This window comes from Cervus canadensis, chromosome 16 (assembly GCF_019320065.1).
Source record: "Cervus canadensis isolate Bull #8, Minnesota chromosome 16, ASM1932006v1, whole genome shotgun sequence".
Lineage (NCBI taxonomy): Eukaryota > Metazoa > Chordata > Mammalia > Artiodactyla > Cervidae > Cervus > Cervus canadensis.
This window is the reverse complement of record NC_057401.1, coordinates 45,130,878-45,144,648: the sequence shown is the minus strand read 5'-3', so window position 1 is coordinate 45,144,648 and position 13,771 is coordinate 45,130,878. Positions and strand designations below refer to the sequence as shown.

General features: G+C 35.3%; 1 non-coding gene across 1 annotated transcript; it reads right to left on the bottom strand.

Annotated features, from left to right (window-relative positions):
* Window positions 1–1,393: 1,393 nt before the first annotated feature.
* Window positions 1,394–1,500, bottom strand: LOC122454692. The gene has a single exon (XR_006273497.1). It is a non-coding gene; the product is annotated as a U6 spliceosomal RNA (small nuclear RNA).
* Window positions 1,501–13,771: the final 12,271 nt, after the last annotated feature.

Sequence of the window (13,771 nt, the reverse complement as noted above, 5' to 3'; positions counted from 1 at the left end):
CTTCTACATAACAATTTTTTACTAGTATCTATGGTTGACAAATTTTCTTTTACAGTTTTTAAGGAAAAATTATTATTGAAAACTTGGGTAAATAGTGTAAAGAGGCTCTTACATGTCTTACCAAGAAACTGATTAATAAGTCTACTTCATGATTCCTGAGTTCAAAAAAATACCTACGTTTGAATTTGCTTTTTATTGGTTGACTAGAGCCCACACACTTTCAAATTACGTATAAATTTGTAAATTTCCTTTGAGTTGAAAAATGAATCCCAAAGACTAAAATTTGTTGCCCTTCATTTTTATTCACTAGCAAATTCATTTCAGCAGTCCTTTTGCAGACTATTTAAAACTCTGTACTTTAGAGTCTTTTTTAAAAATAAAAACTTTAAAAAAAACAAAAAACAGAAAGTAAAATAAAAACATTTTTGAAATATAATTCATGTACATTCAAATCAGTCATTTAAAGTATATAACTCAATGTTTTACAGAAAATCCAGAGAGTTTTACAATCATTGCAAACAATTTTAGATTTCTTTTTATTCCCAAGAGAAACACTGTACACTTTAACATTTTAACTTTACATTCCATCTGTCGTTCCCTCAGTCCTAGACAAAGAGTCTACATTCTTTACCTATAGATTTACCTATTCTAGACATTTAAAATGAAAGGAGTCATAAAGTATATATATATTTTAAAACACACTTCTTTCACTTAGCACAGTATTTTCAAGGTTCATCTTCTGATGTAGCCTATATCAGTACTTCATTCCTTTTTATACCTGAATTTGAACCAGCTACTCTGTTTTATTGGTTCCATTGTTAATTACTTAGCAGAACAAATATTTTATGTGTTCATTCTCTTATTTATTAAAGTCATGTCCTTTGTTTTGTAATTACTATGTATGTAAATCTTTATTGAGAAGCATTTTTATTGTTTTCAATTTTTGGATTTTCTTTATTGCTTTGTGTTTTAAAGAATGGAAATAGATGCATAATGCCAAAGAAAGCTTGTACTAAATGTATTGAAACAAAATGAAAACCAACAAATGCATGTCATCTTTAGAAAGCATAAATATAGGAAAAAAATCAAGAATAAACTGGAATAAACTGTTTATATCAGAAAGATAGCATTCAAAAAATTTAGTGTATGGCGAAATAATTGATTGAAACATACTTACTACAGTTCTATATGACCTTGTGAAACAAGAAAGAAATGTCAAATTCACATTTAGATACACTTTAATTTTTATTCATTTAATTCATTAGGAACATCTAAAAGGCATTTGACATTATCTGTATTTTTGAGCTGTTTTCATTTAGTTCAGTTCAGATGCTCAGTCATGTCTGACTCTTTTCTCTTTCTCTTTTTTTTTTTTTTTCTTTTTTTCTTTTTTAAAAATATGGAATGCTTCACGAACTTGCGTGTCATCCTTGCGCAGGGGCCATGCTAATCTTCTCTGTATCGCTCCAATCCTAGTATATGTGCTGCCGAAGCGAGCACCTCAGTCATGTCTGACTCTTTGCGACCCCATGAACCACAGCATGCCTGGCTTCCCTGTCCATCGCCAACTCCTGGTGTCCAACCAAACCCATGTCCATTGAGTCAGTGATGCCATCCAACCATCTCATCCTCTGTCGTCCTCTTCTTCTCCTGCCCTCAATCTTTCCCAACATCAGGGTCTTTTCCAATGAATCAGTTCTTCGCATCAGGTGGCCACAGTATTGGAGTTTCATCTTCAACATCAGTCCCTCCAAAGAACACTCAGGACTGATCTCCTTTAGGATGGACTGGTTGGATCTCCTTGCTGTTTTCATTAATTCATACCAAACCGGGCTTCCCTCATAGCTCAACTGGTAAAGAATCGGCCTGCAATGCGGGAGACCCCTGTTTGATTCCTGGGTTGGGAAGATCGCCTGGAGAAGGAAATGGCAACCCACTCCAGTATTCTTGCCTGGAGAATCCCATGGATAGAGGAACCCGGCAGGCTACTGTCCATAGGGTAGCAAGAGTCGGACATGACTTAGCAACGAAACCACCAAACTGTGAAATGTACTGATTTTGCCATGACCAGCCCATGAAATCAGTTGTCAAACTACTTGATATAGTGACTTCTTACCAAAAAAGTCTATAAATGAAAGATGTACTGTGAAATGACAAACACTTTTCTTGTGTGTGTGTATATATATATATACGTATATATTATAAAACTTTTTTCGTGAATACTAGATTACTAGAAATAAACATATGGGTGTTTTTTAATTCTATGTGAGTAAAAAGTGTAATGACATTGACTTGGGTATGGAATTGGAATTGCAGTAAACTTCACTCTACATGAATTTGTTTTGTTTAGTTTTGCTTTGTTTACTAGTCATAGAGTTTCACTATCACTAAGTTAACGTGTTAGACTTTTAAAAACTTTTATTCTTTCTACAATTTCTTTTTATCCCCTTATTAAGAATGTCTATATCTGATTATGAATATATATGATATTTCTAATAATAAAGTTATATGCTTAAAAGTGATGTAAAAAAAAAAAGTGATGCACAGTTAAGAGCAAACGTACATTCTGATTCTTGTCTCCTGATCTGAATTATTTACTCAGTATACTAATATTTAGTTTTCTTAGTTAATGTTGAGTTAGTTATTATTCAGATCTGTCAAAGTGTTCTTATCATTTGTGTATTTATATAACCTGATTTCAAAAATAATACAAGTCAGACTTATTCAGATTATTTGCTAATGTATCTGCATATTTTATGTGGAAGCATATCAATAATTGTCTCATATTTCCACATTTAAGAGCCACATGCTTTAATGTAATTAGAATTCTTGCTATGAACTTTTCTAACAATTTTCCTTATTAAGTTTTACATTAGACATGCTTATATGAGGCAAGTGTTTTGCAATTATTGAAGTGTTGTTTATTGAAAGTCAAAGTGAAGTCGCTCAGTCATGGCCGACTCTTTGCGACCCCATGGACTGTAGCCTACCAAGTTCCTCCATCCATGAGATTTCCCAAGCAAGAATACTGGAATGGGTTGCCATTTCCTTCTCCAGGAGATCTTCCCGACCCAGGGATTGAACCTGGGTCCCCTGCATTGTAGGCAGATGCTTTACCATCTGAGCCACCAGGGAAACTCAAATGTTTATTAGACATATATTTTTTCCTCACACAGTTAAATGTGTTAATGGAAAGACAAGTGAGACACTGAAATTAGATTGGGTCCTGGTAATCAATGAAGTTTATTAATTTTGTTAGCTAACAGATCAGGTTGAATTGTATTATTTTTGCGACTAAAAATGATAAATGTTCCTGGAATGTATTCTTGAATTTAATTTGTGATTTCTTCCCTTTCAGGTGTACCTGACACTAGATATCAAAACTTCTTTTTCACTAAGTGGTGAGTCTTCCATTCCTGGGAAATGAAATGAATGTTTAAACTAAATGACCTCGTACTTAAAGTTTTCCAACAGGCAGCATAAATATTAATAAGACTAGTCTTTTAAAATAAAACTTTAGAAAGAGGCAATTAAAATGAATTATAGAAACATAAAGCCAAGAATTTTTCTTGGTTACTAAATGTCTGGAGACTTGGTAGTTGAAAAAATCTTAAATTCCCCTAACCTTTTATGTCATTGATGACATTCACTCTAGCAAAAAAATATTGTAGTTATAGAAATGTATTATATTTTCTCAAAAATGGACTATAGTATTACATATTGATACTTGTGTCAAATTATCTTAGCCACGTGATGCAAAATTTATGCATACACACAGACCCCTGCCTATCACACACACATACACATGTCTGTGTGTTTGTGAGTGTAGTCTGTGCTTATCATTTTGCAGATTTCTTACTTGTGATTTTTGCTACTCACAAAAATGTACTTATTTGTAGCTCCAAAATATTTGTGGTACTTTCATGTTCATTCATTTGTGAACATATGCAGTGAGGTGAAAACTTTGAGTCATTCATGGGCATAAGTGTTGCCAGCTAAGGCAATTCTCTGCTCTTATTTCAAATCTCATACAATAACCCCCCTTTTTTTTGCATTTTTTAGAGTTTTCTTGTTGTTGTTAATAATTTCACAGTTTAAAATGGACACCGTGAATAGTTCTGAAGTGTTGTGTAGTGCTCTTAAACACAAGGAGGATGTGATGAGCCTTACTAAGAAAATATATGTATTTGATGTTTCACTCATGCACAAGTTAAAGTGCTGTTATCTACTCTATGGTACTGAATGAACAATATATGCTGTCTTTAAACAGAAATATACATTATAAGACTATGTATTGATCAATTGATAAAAATGTTGATATCAGATGTTCCAAACCTGTATTTTCTCTTGAAACAGAGATTCAGTACATGCTAAATCAGTGTTTATGTTGATCTTACAGAACATAACTACTGCAAATATCAGGATTTGACTATATAGGTATTTGTTGTTGTTTAGTCACTAACTCTTACATGACTCTTTTCCAACCTCACAGACTGTAGTCTGCCAGGCTTCTCTGTCCATGAGTTTTCCCAGGCAAAAATGCTAGAGTGGGTTGATGTTTCCTTCTTCGGGGATCTTCCTGACCCGGGGATCGAACCTGCATCTCCCACGCTAGTAAGCAGATTCTCTTATCACTGAGCCACCAGAAAGAATCTCCTCTATAGGTATATAATTGTGTATATACACATGCACACATAAATGTATATGCATGCATAATTATTTATTATATAAAATCTATTTTGCTGGGTGTAGATTTTTAAAGATTAAATATTCTTTTAAATTTAGGGAATTTTACAAGACAAAATACAATATAAAAAAGGCAAATGAAACAGTAACTTTCATATAGAAATAATTTATCATCAGTATTGAAAATATATTTGCAACATAGTCTAGTGTATTCATTTCTCGTTATTTAAAGTGATACAACAACTATCACTTAAATCACAATTATTTTATTTTACTTTCATATTTACCAATCATCAGAAAATTACATATTGTGTAATAATTCATACTTTATATATACATATTATGAGTTAATACTTAACTTTTATTTACAGTTTTCAAAATGTGGTGCTGTCAAACATGATATTATTTGTTCTCAATTATTGACTAATGGGTATGTTCCTTACAGCAGCAAAATGGAGATCATAAATAAAGTGTAAAAGTTTAGTATTCATGTTTCTTATAGAACATTCTTCAGAAGACTGATATTGAAATTGGTAGACATGAGTATTGTAGAGCATAATTTTTATGACAGTCTTCTAGTGTGGTTCTACAATATGTTACCATTGAACATAAATAGAGAACAATGGTCTTACTGACTTCTATGGGCATATTATAGAACAAAACTATATACATATACACTTTAACATACCTGTGGGACTTAAGTGTTGTTGCTGTGTGTATGTAGTCTTTTGGATTAATAATCTAGGACCTAGAGCCATGATATATTAAGTATTTCATATCTGTGTGTTTTTAATAGGTTTTTGACACAAGATATCATTACTGAGGTACCTCTTCTAATCCAGGACATCTTCTAATTTTCTAACTGTGTAATCAGTCTCTGTGAGGAGTAGGTAATCCTTAGACCATCACTGGAAGGTTAAAGCTGTTACTGATTCTCATAAAAATGATTGTTTAATTACTGGAAAAAATAAAAGCCACAGAGTATATTTTCAAATTATAGAGTTAATTAACAAAGTCTGGATTATAGAAATTAGAGTTGCAAGTTAGGGTTTTGAATTGTTCCATATGTGGTCCTTACTATGAACTAAGAACTTTTTTTATATCATCTAATTCTCAAACTGAGTTACATAGTCACATAAAGCTCCCTTCAGAGTTGAAAAAAAAAAATGTCAGAAAGATTAGGTAACTTGGCTGATTTTATTAGACAATCAACTGTGAAGCAATGATTTAAACCTTGCTAACCTGGTATCAGAGCTCACATTTTAATCATTATGCTACTTGCTTCATTCCCATAGTAGGTAAAGTGTTGCTGTTTTATTGTGTTAAACTATACATAACTAGATTTATTATTTTAATAATTTTAAGTGTACCATTCAGTGGCATTAAGTACATTCACATTGCTTTCAAACTCTTCTATTCATTTTCAGAAAGTATTCATAAAAATAAAGAAAAGGAGTTGTTTTACTTGTGTTCAAAATCCACAATTGCATTGCATGTCCAACATATTTGTGTGTCTTTAAATATGTATACCTATGGCTGATTCATGTTGAGATTTGACAGAAAGCAGCAAAAGTCTGTAAAGCAATTATCCTTAATAAAAAATAAATTAATTAAAGATGTGTAGAACAAACTTGAGTAGTAGAAACTAGAATGTTTGAAATCATATATGGCAATACTACCAAATGAAAACAGAATGTGATAATATAAAATGTTACCATTTCTATTTCTTTCTCCTGTTTTAATTGTATAATTCTAGTATAACCACAATACCTAAAAAGGACTCAGTTTTGTTATCACAGTAGTGTTTAGTTCTATTCTTTAGCTTTTCCAAAAACTTGTCATTTCTGTTTCCATGCAAATTATGTTTATATAGGGAAAATGAATGTCATTAGACTGTGAAATAGGTAGCCACACTATATTTATTGAGAAAAGAAACACCCACTTTTTTACAGAAAGACATAACAAACCTTAGAAAAAGTAATTGAAACAGATATATTAGTCAAGTAAAATATTTTAGCTGTGTGTATTTGAATACTAATCAACTTCTTTCCTAGAGACTTCTTTCCTAGAGAAAAGAACAATGGTTTCTTTAGCTTATGTGAAATAAAAATTATTTCTGAGTCAAGTTTCTCTTGTTCAAGTAATTGTCTCTGTCAAAACATTTTAACTGAAAGAAATCACTCATGTTTTCTGAAATAGTCTTTTTTTCTCAAATTATAATCACTTAGGAATTTGTTAACTTGAAAAGTATGCCACTGAATATAAAACTTCAGTAGGTTTTAGAAATAATAGCTTTAAAAATATTTTTTAATTCACATAAGCACATATACACTTTAGATTTTCAAGGTTGATACCAGAAATAAAATAGAAAAGAGAAAAATACATTGATAATTTTACTGCTGGAACATATTACTGAGTCACATCTTCAGAGACATCTTTCTTAGCAAATAATGATAAACTGATCCCCATCTTTTTTTTCCACTGAGTACTTGTTAAATTTCCATCAATTTTTGATTCACAAATTTCTCAACAAATATAATTGTAATCACTATATTTAATTATTTTCATTTTGTCTGTTGTCATTGGGCTTCCCCAGCGGCTCAGTGGTAAAGAACCCACCTGCAGTGAAGGAGATCCAGGTTTGATCCCTGGGTCAGGAAGATCCCCTGGAGAAGGGCAAGGCAACCCACTCTGATATTCTTGCTTGAAGAATCCCATGGACAGAGGAGTCTGGTGGGCTACAGTCCATAGGGTCGCACAGAGTCGGACACGAGACTTAGCACACATACTGTTGTCATTAGACTTTATACTGTCAGATATTGTCACAATTGAACTTAGTTGACATCCAATTAATTGGCCTCAGCTTTTGGTATAAGTCAGTCAGTTCAGTCACTCAGTCATGTCTGACTCTTTTGCGACCCCATGATATAAGTACTGTGATACAAAATACCTGATAAAGTTTATCATGTAGATTTCTTTTAGCCATTAGCACCAGGGGAGTATCCCAGGACTGTGGTAGGATGTTCCTTCATTTTTACTTAAGCTACCATCATAAGACTGGAGAAGGCAATGGCACCCCACTCCAGTACTCTTGCCTGGAAAATCCCATGGAGGGAGGAGCCTGGTAGGCTGCAGTCCATGGGGTCGCTGGGAGTCGGACATGACTGAGCGACTTCACTTTCACTTTTCACTTTCATGCATTGGAGAAGGAAATGGCAACCCACTCCAGTGTTCTTGCCTGGAGAATCCCAGGGACGGGGGAGCCTGGTGGGCTGCCGTCTATGGGGTCACACAGAGTCGGACACGACTGAAGTGACTTAGCAGCAGCAGCAGCAGTATCATAAGACAGCACATTTTCCTTGGAATGGCTTAGGAGAAGTTCTTCAGGATTTATTCACTGATTCAAGTGGGATTTTGTGGCATGCAGAGCAAAGACATTCTTCTGTTTAGAGCAGCTTTCTGGGCAATTTGCATCATCTCCCTGTGTCCTCCATTTTACTTCCTCATCAGATGTTTCAGGAGTCCTTAAAAACACTGCTGCGATTAAATTTTCTTTTTCTGCAGCTTTCAGATTCCATTGACCAGCCGATGTGATAAAGACATTTCCAATATGCAGTCATATTTTGAATTAGGATTTAAGGATCAAGCTTTCACAGAATATTGCTGGGTAGGCAGTTGATAATAAAATGATAAATACAGAATTCTCCCAATAGTGACATGCACCCTCTGTTTCAAACTGAGTAGCTGGGGTATTGCAAATGATTCAGGTGGGAAACTTGAGATAGTGCTCCAAGTGTAAACTATAAAAGTGAAGAAAACAGATTCCTGCTTCCATGGAAGTCCCTAAATTGTAAACATTTTAAGTAAAAAAAAAATAAAAAATGGCACAATGAAAGACAGCCTTAAAACTTGGGTCAATCTGCCAGGGAACCACCATTTCCCAGCTAATGGTGTATATGGCTTTATTTAGGATGTCAGACCAGAAAGAAACTTAAAGTCATTTTAACAGTACAGCATGGATAGTATACACTTAGATACCCAATTCTCGTAACACTCAGAAATCAGTTTTCAAGGGAGGCAAGATTAAATATCTGGGAATAAAACACTGATGACTTATGAGAAATCATTAAAAACAATTGCATTTCTTTATTGATTTGAGTTACTAGTATTCTAAAATAAATTAATGCCTTGTTGTCATAATGTTAATGCTTTTCTTACAAAGAAATTAGCCTAATAGCTTCTTAATACTGTTTCATTCTTAATGGTAATGAAATACATATTTATAATAGTTTATATAGAAGTGACCAAAAACTATTGAAACCAGGGATGTGGTGGTATCAAATAATAGCAGTATATGAGAATGCCAGCTAAGCAAACAAGAAAATATTAGTATAAAACTTTATGGAAGGTTTTTTTTAATAGGCAAAAAATTTGAAATATATTTGAATCCTTGAGAATGTCATCTTCATAAATATCTTTAAAAAATATAAAATCATGAAGAATTTAATGTTATCATTGTTCAAAGCTCCTTAGGAATACAACTGTTAGGTAGATTTGAAAAGAATTAATAGAAGGGATTTGCAATAGTTTGATACAAGAAGATATTCCATGATATTATGTTTTCTTAAAAGTAAGCTATCCCTCTTCATGGGAGATGGAAGAATTTATATAGCTCTAGTTCAGTTCAGTTCAGTTGCTCAGTCCTGTCTGACTCTTTTCAACCACATGGACTGCAGCACACCAAGCTTCCCTTACCAATTCCTGGAACTTGCTCAAACTCATGCCCATCGAGTCAGTGACACCATCCAACCATCTCATCCTCTGTCATCACCTTCTCCTCCTGCCTTCTAACTTTCCCATCATCAAGGTCTTTTCTAATGAGTCAGTTCTTTGCATCAGGTGGCCAAAGTATCGGAACTTCTGTTTTAGCATCAGTCTTTCCAATGAATATTCAGGACTGATTTTCTTTAGGATTGACTGGTTTGATCTCCTTGTAGTCCAAGGGACTCTCAAGAGTCTTCTCCAACACCGCAGTTCAAAGGCATCAATTCTTTGGCACTCAGCCTTCTTTATGGTCCACTTTTCACATCCATACACGACTACCGGAAAAGCCATAGCTTTGACTATATGGACCTTTGTTGACAAAGTAATGTCTCTGCTTTTGAACATGCCGTCTAGGTTTGTCATAGCTTTTCTTCCAAGGAGCAACCATATTTTAATTCCATGGCTGCAATCAACATCTGCAGTGATTTTAATCACTGCAAGAAAAGGAGCCCAAGAAAAGGAAGTCTGCCACTGTTTCCACTGTTTCCCCATCTATTTGCCATGAAGTGATGGGACCAGATGCCATGATCTTTGAACCCTGCAGTAATGCATTTTGATGTATCTAGAAACTGACATAGAATAAACTGCTTGCCATGAGCATAGTTATGAAAGCGAAAACAGCAATCACAGATCCCCTGATCATGGTGTAATGAGTAGAAGGAATGTAGCAAATTCAGAAACAGAAGTTAAAATACAGGGCAGTGGATTAGATTTGGTCATACAGTGGAACACTAAGTCATGGACCTTCAAATGGAGAATATAAAGACCACAGTTGTCCGTGAGATCACGTCTTTGACAATGTCCTTACAAAGTGTGAATTTCAGGATTGCAGGCCTGACAGCTATACAATTTGTGGGGACCACTATGGGAAAAAAAATGAGTAGTATAACATGCAAACACAAAATTAGGTAATAAAAATGCTTTTATACGATGAGAATTCCAATTACAAAATTTTATAAGTTGGCAATGAACATAAATAAAAATTGCAGAAAAATAACAGATTTAAAACTATCACTTAATTATTTCAGAAAATTCTATAATCATTTTTTTCCTTCACAGTTTTTGGCTTCACACTTTTTGATCAGCTGCCCAAATAACAAAAATGAAAACAAAAAGACAGGTAACAGTTATCAAAGTGATGCTTTGTTTTCCTCAGAACAATCAACCTGGGAATTCTGTGGCAGTCCAATAGTTAGAACTCCAGGCATCCATTGAGGGGGGCCTGGGTTAGATCCCTGGTTGGACTCAAATAAGATCCTGCAAATTGCAGGCTGCAACAAAAGAAAGAAAGAAAGAAAGAAAAAGAATAATCGTCTTTTCTTAATGTTTTATTCATTGCTCAATTAACCATAGAAAAAAATTTTGAGGCATATTGGAAAATATGTAATAATGCAAGTGGACAGAAATTGGTCAAATGTGATAATATGCCAAATTCAAAAGGGAAAAATTAAAACACTGAAACAATGCTCAATGCTTATTTTGACATCACCTGAGTATTAAGAACATACATGTAAGTATGGAAGTATTTTTGATACGTGCACCTCACTGGTCTTACTTTGTTTTTAACAGTATTAAGAGTGTGTGGTATCTGCTTAATGCATGCTAAGTCACTTCAGTCGTGTCCAACTCTGTGCGACCCTATGGACAGCAGCCCACCAGGCTCCTCTGTCCATGGGATTCTCCAGCCAAGAATACTGGAGTGGGTTGGCATTTCCTTCTCTGATTTAATCGCTGTCACATCTAACTCTTTGGAACCCCATGGACCATGGCACGCCAGGCCCCTCTGTCCATGGGATTTTCCAGGCAAGAATACCGGAGCGGACTGCCATTTCCTTCTCCATCTGCTTAATGGGGTGCTTGAAATAATAACAATATTAAGAATGACAGAAACTCACATGATGCACATTCTTTGATTGTCAGACTTTATTCTGACATTCACCAATTAAGATTCATCCATTAGGAGTTTCCTCACCAATATCTTGGTGGGATATTCCTGACATCACCACCCCTCACAAAAAGAACAACTACAATCATTCAAGAACAAGACATCACTGATAGAAACCACTGAGAGAACACAAATATGAGGCGGAAGCACCCCCTGCCCCATAGAGACAGAATTCATTATAAGGGTAAGAGAGGCAACTACTGCATTGCCCCTCCCCCCAGACTGATGCAACACCACTCCAGAGGTCTCCTGTGAGCCTCCAGGGTTCCTCCAGTGGTGGAAGAGAACCCAGGAAAGATCACCCACTCTCTCAGGCATTCTTGGTCAATTCATGGTAGACTCTACTTTGACTTTACACCATGGAGATGACAGGAGGACCTGCAGAGACTCACCGGTGGGAATCTGACTTGACAGAGAAGTGGGGAGGTTCTTGCAACACCCAGCAATCAATCTTTGCAGGTCAAATGCACACTTACCTCAGCCAGGTAGTAATCCCATCAGTGCCTTTACTCACCTGCAGAACCAGCTCAGAAGCACACGCTGACCAGGGAACTCAGCAGGGTGTATATATGCCTGATTCAAGTCTTCAGATGAAGAGTTTGCAAAACTTGGTTTGGTTTTGCCCAGATAAGGAGCTGAATTATTGAACCGCCTACTGTGGAGAGAACTCCTGATAGTCCCTTGGACTGCAAGGAGATAAAACCAGTCAATCCCAAAGGAAATTAACCCTGAATATTCATTGAAAGGACTGATGATGAAACTGAAGCTCTGGTACTTTGGTCACTCACTGGAAAAGACCCTGATGCTGGGAAAGATTGAAGGAAGGAGGAGAAGGGGATGACAGAGGAAAATAATGCATGACCAAAACAGGAAGTCTGTCCAAGAAATAATAACCATAAAGGTATCCTAGATTTGAAAAATGCAATGACTGAACTGAATAATTCAGTAGGGTTTCAAAAGAACTCTTGATCATGCACAAGAATTGATGACCCTGAAGACAGGAAATTTGTAATTATCCTGGGGGTTCATTGGAAGGACTGATGCTGAAGCTGAAACTCCAGTACTTTGGCCACCTCATGCGAAGAGTTGACTTATTGGAAAAGACTCTGATGCTGGGAGGGATTGGGGGCAGGAGGAGAAGGGGACGACAGAGGGTGAGATGGCTGGATGGCATCACCGACTCAATGACCATGAGTTTGAGTAAACTCTGGGAGTTGGTGATGGACAGGGAGGCCTGGTGTGCTGCGATTCATGGGGTTGCAAAGTGTCGGACACGACTGAGCGACTGAACTGAACTGAACTGAACTGAGTCAGGAGCAAAAAGAATGAAGAAGAATGAAGAAATCCTATGGGAATTGCAGGTAAAAAACAATATTTGCATTTATGGAAATTCAGAAGAAAAAGACGAAGGGACAGAAATTATATTTAAAGCAATACTGGCTGAAAACTTTTCAGATCTGGGGAGAGAAAGAGACATCCAGATCAATAGGGCCCAAAAGATCCCAAATTGTTTGGGCTCAAATAGGGCCACAGCAAGACACAAAATAATCAAATTTTCTAAAGACCAAAAATACTTTTAAAATCAGCAAGAAAAATAAGAGAAGATACATAAAAGGGAAACCTGCAAGACTACGGGAGGATTTCTCAGCAGAAACTTCAGGCCAGAAGAGAGTGGAATGACATAGTCTTAAAAATTTTGAAAGAAAATGACCCTCAATCAAGAATTCCAAACCCAGTAAAGGTGTCCTTCCAAAACGAAGAGTTGATAAAGACTTTCTTGAACAAAGAAAAGTTGAGGGAGTTCATTACCACCAGACTTGCCTTATAAGAAATGCTGAACGAAATTCACTGAGTGGAAGTAAAATAGCACAAATTTACACTTCAAAAATACAAGGTAATCTAAATCTCTCTGACAAACCAACAAACAGATGAAAACAACTTATAGGAAAATAGATAATACTCAGATTTTTGGTTACCAGTCACTGAGGGTAGGGAAAGGGGAAACCGCAAGAAGGTGGTCAAAACATACAAATTTTATGATGATAATATTGATGTATGATATATAAGAAAATTGCTATTAGAGTAAATCCTAAGAGTTTTCAGCCCATAGAAAACATATTTTTTCTTTTTTTTGTTTTTGATGGTTTAGTTGTTTTCTTTTTATCATACCTATATGAGAAGGTGGATGTCCATTGAATTTATTGTGGTAATCATGTCACAATACAAGTAAATTAAATTATTATTCTCTTATATTTTAAAATTATGCACAAATGTATGTGAATTATTTCTCAATAAAACTGGAAAAGATATTTGTCC